We start from the raw sequence: 12,759 nt of genomic DNA on the forward strand, positions 1-12,759 counted from the left end.
TGTGTTCCTAAGCTGGTTAAATGAATGAAACCTTCTAAAACCTCTACTTAATATAATTCAGAAAGATACTTCTTAAACTATGATATCCTGAAGTTTCTGTCATTATTAAGTAGCTTGTCATTATGAAGTGAAAAATGAGGCAAATATGTACAAATTAAATCATGAGATGAAAGGAACCCTTGAAATAAATAAAAAAAAATGTGTTGTAATGCTCAAACTAGCTAACAAGGAGTACTTTGAAAGTTTTAATCAAAAAGCTATTATAATAAAATGTGTGAAGAAATAAATGAACAATAGTATGCTAAGAAATTGGTGTGTACTATTTTATCTTTCTATCTGTTTTCTTTTCTATTGAAATTTTTTTCCATACAATATATTCTGAATATAGTTTCTCTTCCCTGTAGTGAGTAGCCATTCCAGCTTTGATCTGGAAGTTCCAACCCCCATTGAGGCTACAGTAACTGTCACGCCTACAAGGCGGGGTCAAGGGAGGACCCTGAAGACCTGAGATCTGGATGGGCCAGCTCTCTCTGTTCCTGGACGGTGGAGGTTGACTGAGCAGAGCTCCAGAGAACACTGCTGGACTGAGATACACCTTCCCCAGACCCTGTGACCTACCTATCCCTTCATTTGTAAGTTATGGCACTAATAAACTTTCCTTTTAACTATGTGGAGTGGCCTTAATAATTTCACCAATACTTCCCTGAACTCCTCCCAACCAAATCCACATAATTTTGTTTCTCTCATTAGAAAACACCAGATGTCTGCAATAATATGAAAATAAAAATGATTAACTAAAAACAAACAGTAGAATAGGACAACGTCAACAAGCAAAGAGAAGGGAACAAGTGGAAGAGAAACCAGAGAACATATCACAAAGACACATATATTCACAATCTGCAATCCCAAGAAACTCAAAACTGGAACCCATAATACATATGCAAAAGACTTGTTAGGATTTTAAAAATGCTATGACAAAGCATTACAAGACAAAGAACTTTCCCAAATGCCATTGTGTTTGTTTTGTGCAGGCCATCCACTGTAGGGTATGGGGTCTGCACTAAATAGTGGTTTGTACATCCATTGAGACTGCATTGGAGAAAACAAATTTTTCTTTTGCCAGTGATTATCAATTGAATATAACATGGATAACTGTAAGGACAATTTTATTTTAAATATCTAGTAAAATTTTTAAAAAATTATATTTGTAAAATATTACGGATATAGTTTTCTAAAAATCAAACAAAATTCACATAAAGTAAAAATTTGATTTTCTTTTAAACTTTTTAATTTTAATTCTATTTTATGAGTAGAAGTGATTTGCTTGAATATAAACATTTCAGATTAGCCAGAAATTGGAGCTGTGGGTTGGAATTACAGTTCTGAGTTGCCATGCTGGTGCTTGTAATAAAACCAGGGTCTTTTGTACAAACAGCCAGTGTTTTGAACTGCTGAACCAATTCACCAGCCCAATAAAAGCATTGCCAGGATATACAACTAATGGTTTTAGAAATAATACAAATCTGTTCATATTTTTTTATCAGAAGTAGCTTCTAGTGGTGCCAAGGTCTCTGGTGTGTTGACCACTGTTTAGTAGACCTAGGCAGGCTAACATTAAAATTTGAAGATATTTTATGGAATCTACAGAGGAATAATACATAAGTTCTAAAATAGCTAAAACTAAAATTTATAAGCAGTAATATTTTACATTAGACATAACTGGTCAGATAATGAAAACTAATCAGATGACTGGATTTTAGGATAAAAGCCTCTCAAACAAAAGGGTAATTAAACAACTCATGCTGCCTGAATCTGCTTCACAGATGAACCACCAACAAAATCCATAAGGAGGAAATCTAACCAATCTGAAGGAGTTTGTTCTTCCGGGATTTTCAGATGTTCCCCATCCCCAGTGGTTTCTATTTGGACTCTTGATTGTCATGTATTCCTTTATCTTACTGGGCAATAGCACCATTGTATTAATCACAGTCTATTGTACTAATCTCTGCTCTTCAGACCTCCATGCGTTTTTTTTCTTGGCAACTTTCCCTTTTTAGAACTATGTTGTGTATCAATTACTCTACCCAGAATGGTCTTCAACCTTGGGACCAAGAGAACTATGTCTTTCGTACGCTGTACTACACAAATGTGCTGCACTCTTATCCACGGGGCCACAGAGTGCCTCCTCCTGGCTGTCATGGCCTATGATCATCATGTGGCCATCTGTAGCCCTCTGCACTATCCTCTAGTCATGAACCAAAGGGTGTGTTCTCAGCTGGTGATTGGCTGCTGGATCAGTAGAATTCCAAAACACATAGGGCAGACATCACAGATTTTCTCATTTTTGTTTTGTGGTTCCAATCAAATCAATCACTTCTTTATGACATCCCCCCAGTACTTCACCCAGCCTGTGGGGTGAATGAGATGATGGTTTTCTTAGGTGTTGTGATATTTGTGTTGGTTCCATTCCTGTTGATAGTCTTTTCCTATAGTAAAATTATCTCTACAGTCTTGAAATTGCCATCAGCCACAAGTCAAGCCAAAGCCTTCTCCACTTGTTCATCTCATCTTGCAGTTATTCATCTCATCTTGCAGTTGTGATATTATTTTTGGATCAGCTATGATTACACATTTTAGATCCAATACTAGTCACTTGGGTAGAAGTGACAAAGTGCTTTCTCTTTTCTAATCCCCTTGTGATTCCCATATTTAATCCCATGATATACAGTCTAAGAAACAAAGATGTCACAATAGCACTGAGAAAATTCTTATGCAACAATTTACTAAAATATAATATGACTTTTATTACAGATAAGACTTTGTGTCTTTAAGTTTGCAGAGATATCTATCTTTAACTATTATTTTTTTCTTTTTTTGTGCACTTTCCTGCCCTGCCAGAACAGTACAGTAGCCAAGATAGCTTGGACAGAAAAGGGGTCAAGGGAAAATAAGGCAGTTTTATTTTCACTCATCACTGATAGATTCCAAACACTTTAACTAATCACTTCTAAGAATATATATAGTTGAGCACATAAAATCCCCTTTGCTCAGATATTAACCAAAATTTGCCATCAGTTAATTCTGTTTCCCATTAGCCACTTCCCTTTTGGGTTACAGATGATGGCTAGCAATTACTATTCTTTTGTGTGGATCTTATTGCCTCTCCTTTTGAGCCTGATGTAATTCAAGCCTGGTGACTTTGTCATAGCTAGAGCATTGCTATTACATGGGTATATAGCTGTAAACCTCAGAGACTTTAGGGAAGAGATGGAGAAGGAAAAAGAGAATGGAAGAACTAGATGGGTAAGAACTGAAGGAGAACGAACTGAGATGGAAAAGAACTAGATTAGAAGAGAACTAGATTGGAGGAGAACTAGATTGGAATACTAGAAGAGAGAACTAGAAGGATGAGATGGAAGATGAGGAAGAGCCAGATGGGGAAGAACTAGGTGGGTAAGAACGTGATGAGAAAGACCAAGATGAGGCAGAACTAAGACGGAGGAATTAAGATAGCACTTAGAGGGAACAGCAGAAAGACATAGAGAGAATCAGGAAAGGGGCAATTTATGAGAGCAGAAAAGAATCTGTGCAGAGAAAGAACTGACTCAGAAGAATAAAGTGTATCAACTAAAGAATTTAGTGTATATAGATTTATTAGAGAATCCCTCAGATTAATCCGCCACTGGTAGCATCTCTTCTCGAACTCTGGATGAAGGCAATCGAGGGGATGGACCTCAATAGCTTTCATTAGGCACAATGCTGTAGGGATTACTATTCTATATTTGATGATATATTACAGCGTCATAGTAAAAAAAAAAAGTATGGTACTGACACAAAAGCCGATATATAGACCAATAAAACAAAATTGAAAACCCAAACATAAGCATGCATAACTTCATTTAATATCTGACAAAGATGTTGAAATATGAGCTTGAGAAAAAGCATTTTCAACTGATGTTCCTGGGAAAACTGCATACCTACATGCAGAAAAATGTAATTAGACTCATATCTATCACTTTGCACAAAATGTAAATACAAAAGGATCAAAGACTTAAACATTAATTATAAAACACTAAAACTGCTAGAAGAAAGCATAGGCAGTATCCTGCATGATATGTGTGTGTGTGTGTGTGTGTGTGTGTGTGTGTGTGTGTGTGTGTGTCAGGATTTTCTCAATAGAAATCCATTTGCCAAAGAATTATGACCAACAATTGTCAAGTTGGACTTAATGAAGCTAAAATGCTTCTGTACAGCTTAAAAAATAAACAACCAGGTGAAGAGGAAGTCCATGGAATGGCAGAAAATCTTTACAGCTGTACATCTGACAGAGGATGAAGATACAGAATGTATAAAGAACAACAAAAATGACAAAGAGAATGAAAGAATGATCTATTCAAAAACTTGGCCTGAGACCAGAAAAGAGAGTTCTAAATAGAAAAAAAATGAATAAGAAATATGTTTAAAATGTTCACTGTTCCTAGTGATTAGGAAATGCAAATCAAAACAACTGTGAGATTAGAACACTCTTCACATTGGAAAAGAGAAACTAGCATTGTATCCTATCATTTTTTTCCACTAATGATTACTACAAAATAACATTTCTTTGTAATGTTAAGAGACATTCATCTGGTAACATGTACGTTAAGTGATGTATATATTAACAAACTAAAAACACTTCATTTTAACCCCGGCAAGATAGTGCATGCCTTTAATCTCATAATTTGAGCGGCAGTGGCAGACATACCTCTGTGAGTTCGTGGCCAGACTAGTCTACATATTGTATAGCCCCAAAGCTATACAGGGAAAGCTTGTCTTGCAAAATAAATAAATAAATAAATAAATAAATAAATAAATAAATAAATAAATAAATAAATAAATAAAAATAAGATAAACACTTCATTTTTACATCTATGTTTATTGTGAAGTATCATTCTTAAGATAACATTTAATACATTTGGCTTTATTGTAACTCATATTCTGATATACTAACTATTGATGTTCATATATAGACTTAATTACAATGATTCTTAAAACTATGTAGCAACATGAGTTTCATTTTGTTCTCTAAGAATTTCTAGTGTGAAAAACAATTTTTGTCAGTCTGATGACTTCTATTTTATCCCCGGAACCCATATTATGGTATTAGAGAACATTTTCTTTCAAGTAGTCTTCTGTTCTCTAATGAAGTGCTAGGGGATACTTGTTCCTTCACACACACGCGCGCACACACACACACACACACACACACACACACACACACACACACACACACACATGCTGTGGGATGTTCTTTATGGCAAATGTGTTGCTGATTAGTCAATAAATAAAACACTGATTGGCCATTGGCTAGGCAGGAAGTGTAAGCGGGACAAGGAGGAGAATAAAGCTGGGAAGTGAAAGGCTGAGTCAGAGAGACACTGCCAGCCGCCATGATGACAAACAGCATGTGAAGATGCCGGTAAGCCACGAGCCACGTGGCAAGGTATAGATTAATGGAAATGGATTCATTTGAGCTATAGGAACAGTTAGCAAGAAGCCTGCCACGGCCATACAGTTTGTAACCAATATAAGTCTCTGTGTTTACTTGGTCGGGTTTGAGTGGCTGTGGGACTGGCAGGTGATAGAGATTTGTCCTGACTGTGGGCCAGGCAGGAAAACTCCATCTACACACACACACACTATTTTAGAAAAAGGTCCATGATGTGTTGTGAAGAAGGTATTTTATTTTGTGTTTGTGTGCAATGTTTTGTTATTATTCTTCAGGTCTGCTTAGTTCATATCATTTAGTTTCAGCATTTCCCAGTTTAGATTTTGTCTGAGTGATCTGTGTCTTGGCAAGAGTTGAATATTGTCAAGAGCTATTATGGGCTATAATGCAAATACAACTTATAGCAATTGGTAATTCAGATGTCACCCCACCAGAGGAATGATTCTTTGATAGATGAGAATTCTTTCCAGGTGGAGCTTGCAGGATCACCAACTCTGGAAACTATTTCTCCTGTCTGTAATTTCATATGTGCAGAAACAGCTATGGTATTTCCCCAATACCTGCACTAATTTCATGTGACATGTATACGTAATCTCATGATTGAATCTCAATATTATGGGCATATATATTTATAGATGATCAGGAAGATGACTTCTTATTAGGCTATATAATTTTGATATATAGAAAATATACGAGAATTTGCTTCATATCTTGATCTATTTTTCCCATGAGGACTGTAAGACACTAAAAGCCTGCTCTATTCCTTTAACTCAAACTAGCATAGAAAGCAACAATTCCTCTCCAGTCTGGACAAACTATGCACATGTAGTTCATTTTTAGGTAAGAGCAAGTTCAAACTAGACTGAATGTGTCCATAAATAGATTTTCATAAAAACTTTACAGATACACAGAAGGAAAACGTCCCAGATGTCTAACCAAGGTTATTAACACAAAGCAACCTAAAAAAAATGCCAATTCTTCACTTGCCAAGTCTGGCTGATAAAAGCCTATCCCTCAGTGGCTTGTTTTACTGAGTACTTTGTCCCTGGCCTCTGGTCACAGTCTTATACCAGGAAACTTTGAACCTTGAAACTTTGTGTTGCCATGGTAAAGGGATCTGCCCCTTATTGTTTACTAAAGGAATGTGCTATGGTCTTCAGCAATAGTTTTGTAACTCTTCTCTTTATTGAAAAAAGCCTCCTGAAAAAAAATATGTCTTAGAAGGAATTAGAACTAGGAAGAATTAGAGCTTTAAGAAGAATTATAGTTGAAGAACTATAAAAGAAAATAACTCTCAGATCTTGTGTGGATTTATTATAGATAAGAAACTTTTCTAAGCTCCTGGCTCCTGAGAAGCATTCTTTGAGTAACCCTGGGTGGTGGCTTGGGAGCTGGCCGGACTAGCAAGTTGCTAAAGAATATTGAACTCATCCCTCTCACACTGTGTGAAGGTTGTTATGTGATTGTAGCCGTAGTAGTGTTTCATTTATGAACTTGGATGACCTGGTGTTTGTTTCATATATATTTAGAGTTGTAATATCTTCTTGGTAGATTTTTCTTTTGATAATATGCCGTATATAGTATATCTCTTCTTATTAGTTTTAGTTTGAAGTCTATTTTGTCAGATATTCAAATGACTACACCAGCTTGTTTCTTGTGTTACTTAAGGTTTAAGTAAAAGCAAAGAATAAATCTTCATTCATTATGAATAAAGATATCAGTAATAAATTCTTTTCAAACATTTTTTTATTTTGAAATCAAAATATATTTAAGTTATATCTCCCTTTTGCTCCCCCAGGCATTCTTATATATGGCTATTATTCAAATTTACCCTCTATTTCATTTATTGTTGTCAAACACACTATATACACATATTATATATATATATATATATATATATATATATATATATATATATATGTACAACTTTTTCAGTTTAGATGAAATTACTTGTATGATTTTATGGCTGACCACCTGCTATTGGATAACAATATGTTTGTTCTTCATTGGAGAAGACTGTTTCTCATGCTCTCAGCATTCCCTAGTTACCTCTAGTTCTTTGTCTATGTTTGAGGCCCCATGAGTTTCTCCCTTTCCATGTTACCTTGTCTACTGTTGTTGTCCTTGCATAGGCAGTATTTTTTCTAAGCGTCCATGGGTATAGCTTCTCTGATATTTTTAGGGGACTTTCTGGTGATATTTCCACCTTGATATTTAGACAATTAAACCTGCTGTTTTAGTATTAAGTTCTTACCTAAAAATGATTTGTGTAGGGATGAAATAAATTCAGACACATGATTACCTATTAGTGAGATTTAGGAATGAAACACATTATGAAATTTGTTCATGATCACAAAGGATTTTACAAATCAGTGAAATTAGCCAGTTCTAAACACATGTATTCATAGATTCCTAAGTTAGACTTCAGAACTCAGTGTGTTACTTCTTTTTGCCTACATAAAGACAACAGAAATGTGTAGCTGGTGTTTTCCTGCCTGGCCCACAGTCAGGACAAATCTCTCTCACCCGCCAGCCGCACAGCTGCTCAGACCCAACCAAGTAAACACAGAGACTTATATTGGTTACAAACTGTATGGCCGTGGCAGGCTTCTTGCTAACTGTTCTTATATCTTAAATTAATCCATTTCTATAAATCTATACCTTGCCACATGGCTCGTGGCTGGCATCTTCACATGCTGCTTGTCATGGCGACAGCTGACAGTGTCTCTGACTCAGCCTTCCACTTCCCAGAATTCTTCTCCTCCTTGTCCCGCCTATACTTCCTCCTGCCTGACTACTGGACAATCAGTGTTTTATTTACCAACCAATCAGCAACACACTTGACATACAGACCATCCCTCAGCACTTCCCCTTTTCTTTTTTTTTTTCAAAAAGTAAGGTTTTAACCTTAACAAAGTAAAATTACGTATAATTTTTGAATTCGGGCGTAGCTTCTCTTACTATTTACTGCTGGAGGGGGGTGCTGTATCTTATGGGGACACAAAGAAAATTTTAGGATTATGGAATAGTCCATGAGGCAGTATTGTCTGAGCCAGTTGCCTTCAAACCATTCTGGATGTTGGATCATCTGGGCCATGGTGTCATCAGAGACCTTTCAGGGGATCTTGACTGGTCAAACCTGATGTATCTTAATCTGGAACAAATCCATAGCCTCTTGATTTCTGTGGAAACAAAAGCAGAGCCTCCTTTCTAAGGCAACACATCCTTATATCCAAATTTTGAAGTCAAGGTATCTTTAAAACATACATATTGGTTTAACTAAACATCTTTTACAATCAAATGTTTTTCTGCAGTTAAAAATCCCAAATACAACACAATCCAGATTCTCTGTGTAACATTCATCTTTATGTGGCTTATTTTTTATATTAATTTTACTGTCTCTTTAAAGACTTTATTGTTTAAAACTATGTATTTCTTTATATAACTCTATATATCACCTTTTTTGTCTCTTTCAAGCCCATGTATATTTTACACACATTGTAAAATTTTACATCTGAATCTGTCTTATTGTGAATCTATTGCTTTAAACTGCAGCATTTGTAAGACTGAAAGGGCTCTATGGCTGCTGGCTCCGCCATCTTCAGCTTCCCAACATGGTGGTGGTACATTTACCGCCAGCTCTGGGAGCTATGGTGGGTCTATGCTTTTATCCAAGCAGCATGTAGCCGAGAAACCTCTTTTTTTGTTTTGTACTAGCAAAGGCTAAATCTACCAAGCAGCTTAATGTGCCACTTGCAGAGGCCTCATTCCCGCCATACTGCAGGTCAAGCACGCACACTAGGAACCCACCAGTAGCTCAAACCGGCAGGCTGTCGCTTATTTGAGAGAGACATTTAGGAAGATACCACCTTACACCCCTCAGAATGGCTAAGATCAAAAACACTGAAGACAGATTATGCTGGAGAGGATGTGGAGCAAGGGGAACTCTCCTCCACTGTCGATGGGAATGCAAGCTTGTACAGCCACTTTGGAAATCAATATGATGCTTTCTTAGAAAATTGGAAATCAAACTCCCCCCAAGAACCAGCTATACCACTCTTGGTCATATACCCAAGGAATGCTCAATCATACCACAAGGGCACTGTCTCAGCTTTGTTCATATCAGCATTGTTTGTAATAGCCAGAACATGCAAACAACCTAGATGCCCTTCAACTGAAGAATGGATAAATAAAATGTGGTACATATATACACAATGGAGTACTACTCAGCAGAGAAAAACAATGACATCATGAGGTTTGCAGGCAAATGGATGGATCTAGAAAAAATCATCCTGAGTGAGGTAACACAGACTCAGAAAGACAAACATGGTATGTACTCACTCATAGGAGGATACTAAATGTAAAACAAAGGATGTCTAGACTGCTACTCACAACTCCAGGGAGGCTATCTAGAAAACAGGACCCCAAGAAAGATACAGGGATCATCCAATGACACAGAAATGGATGAGATCTACATGAGCAACCTGGACGTGAGTGGGGGAAATGAAGGGCAAGGGTCGAGGGAAAGAGAGCTTAGGGGAGTGGGAGATCCCAGCTGGATCAAGAACAGAGAGGGAGAACAAGGAAAAAGAGACCATGATAAATGAAGACCACATGAGAATAGGAAGAAGCAAAGTGCTAGAGAGGTCCACATAAATCCACAGTGATACCTCCACAATAGACTATTGGCAATGGTGAGAGAGAGCCCGAACTTACCTACTCTGATGATAGGATGGCCAAACACCCTAATTGTCATGCTAGTAACCCCATCCAATCATTGAGGGAAGCAGAAGCAGAGATCCACCACCAGGCCCCAGGTAGAGCTCCAGGAGTCCAATTGGCAAGAAAGAGGAGGGTTTGCATGAGTGAGAATTGTTGATTGGAAAAAGCACAGGGACAAATAGCCAAACTAGTAGAAATACATGAACTATGAACCAATAGCTCAGGAGCCCCCAACTGCATCAGGTCCTCTGGATAAGTGAGACAGTTGATTAGCTTGATCTGTTTGGGAGGCATCCAGGCAGTGGGACCGGGAACTGTTCTCAGTGCATGAGCTGGCTGTTTGGAACCTGGGGCTTATACAGGGACACTTGGCTCAGCCTGGGAGGAGGGGACTGGACCTGCCTGGACTCAATCTACCAGGTTGAGCTCAATCCCCAGGGAATGTAGGGTGGGCTGGAGGGAAGGCGGGGGGGGGGGGGGGGGAGGACGCGGGACTGGGTGAACAAGGGAATCCGTAGCTGATATGTAAAATTAAATTAAATTATAAAATAAAATAAAAATAAAAATAAAAATGTAATCTGTATTTTTTTATTTAACTGAACCAGAATTTAGAAAATAAAATCCCTGCACCTGTGTAGTAATTTCTAGGACATTTTGTTCAGTTCATCTTTTGCTTTTGAAACACTTAACTGCTTTAGTGTCTGTAACTATATTTTGAATACGTCACTAGTATACAGTTCATATACTCTGTAATTGACACTTGATGGTGAACAATTGCTTGATTTTTTTTCTATATTCACACACTGTGTGTTATTTATGGTACTGTTCCAGTTCCTAGATTTTTTTTTCTTTTTTTTAGCATATTCCCAATCATAGTCCCTCTCCCATATTCTCTTTTACTAGTCCCTGGAAAACTTCATAAATGATCATTTTGCCATTACAAATGGTGAAGTGTCTGTGTTATGAAGTCTAACAAAGATAGAAAGTATCATGTAGCAATTCAAATATATGGTACATTAAAAATAATGTACAGTTAGGGGCTGTAGATATGATGGCTCAGTGATTAGGAGCACTTGTAACTCTTGTAGTAGACTCGGTTAGTATTTTAACACAAGTATGAGAGCTCAAAACCATTTGAAAGTGTAATTCCTGGCAATCTGATACTCTCTTGGGGTCTCCATGTGTGGCTGGCATACATGTGGTATACATACACAAAGACAGGCAAAACACTCATATGTATTAAATAAAAAATTCTTAAACAGTAATGTAAATTTCAATGAGTTATCTTGGAACAAATTTTATTTAATTACATATAGTATCATTGTGAATTTAGATGAAATTGAATCAAAATTGAGGTCACACATATATATATGTGTGTGTATAAATGCATATTTATATAAATAAGTATAAATTTTATAATAAAGAAATGCAAATTAAGTAGTTTTATTATGTCTAAGTTATTTGTTATCAATAGTTTATTCAAATTTAACAAAATATGTAATGTAGATGATAGCTAATAATTTAAAAACAATATTCATTATAAAATTTTGACCAAAGTGCAATTTTCCTTAAATCAAATGTATTATATTTTTTTCTGATTTAAGAAAAAAACTATGAAAATGTCTTTAAGCTATTTACTTCTGTCTGCCTATTAGCAAAGTGCATATATTTTAATATGCATTTCCCTAATTGCTAAAGCTGATTGAGATTTAAAAACAATCAATTAATTAAAATTCAAGGTCGGTGAAGCATTGTGTACGGATTGTGATGGGGATTGCATAGAATCTGTAGATTGCTTTTGGTAAGATTTCCAATTTTATTCTTGGTCCTCAGATGGGAGATCTTTCCATACTCTGATATCTTCTTCAATTTCTGTCTTCAAAAACTTAAAGTTCTTGTCATACAGATCTTTTACTTGCTTCATTAGAGTTGCCCCAAGGTATTTTATATTATTTGTGGCTATTATAAAGGGTGATATTTCTCTAATTTCTTTCTCTGCCCATTTAATATTTGTATATAGAAGCGCTACTAATTTTTCTGAGTTAATCTTCTATCCTGCCACATTACTGAAGGTGTTTATCAGCTGTAGGAGTTCCTTGGTAAAACATTTGGGGTCACATACCTTATCATATCATCTGCAAATAGTGAAAGTTTGCTTTCATCCTTTCCAATTTGTATCTCTTTGATCTCCTTTTCTTGTCTTAGTTCTCTAGCTAGAACTTCGAGTACTGTATTAAATAGATATGGCGAGAGTGGACAGCCTTGTCTTGTTCCTGATTTTAGTGGAATTGCTTTGAGCTTCTATAATTTTGTTTGATGTTGACTGTCAGCTTGATGTACATTGCCTTTATTATATTTAGGTATGTTCCTTGTATTCCTGATCTCTCTAAGACCTTTATCATGAAGGGGTGTTGGATTTTGTCAAAGACTTTTTCAGCATCTAATGAGATGACCATGTGGTTTTTGTTTGTTTATATGATGGATTACATTGACAGATTTTCATATGTTCAGCCATCCCTGCATGTCTAGGATAAAGTCTACTTGATCAT

General features: G+C 36.4%; 1 pseudogene; it reads left to right on the forward strand.

The window, feature by feature from the left end:
- The first annotated feature begins 1,823 nt into the window (after positions 1-1,823).
- LOC128100902 (olfactory receptor 10AG1-like) lies at positions 1,824-2,831 on the forward strand (annotated as a pseudogene).
- The last annotated feature ends 9,928 nt before the right edge of the window (positions 2,832-12,759 follow it).

The sequence above is a fragment of the Peromyscus californicus genome, unplaced genomic scaffold, assembly GCF_007827085.1.
Source record: "Peromyscus californicus insignis strain IS unplaced genomic scaffold, ASM782708v3 Scaffold_7__1_contigs__length_154581171, whole genome shotgun sequence".
Taxonomy (NCBI): Eukaryota; Metazoa; Chordata; class Mammalia; order Rodentia; family Cricetidae; genus Peromyscus; species Peromyscus californicus.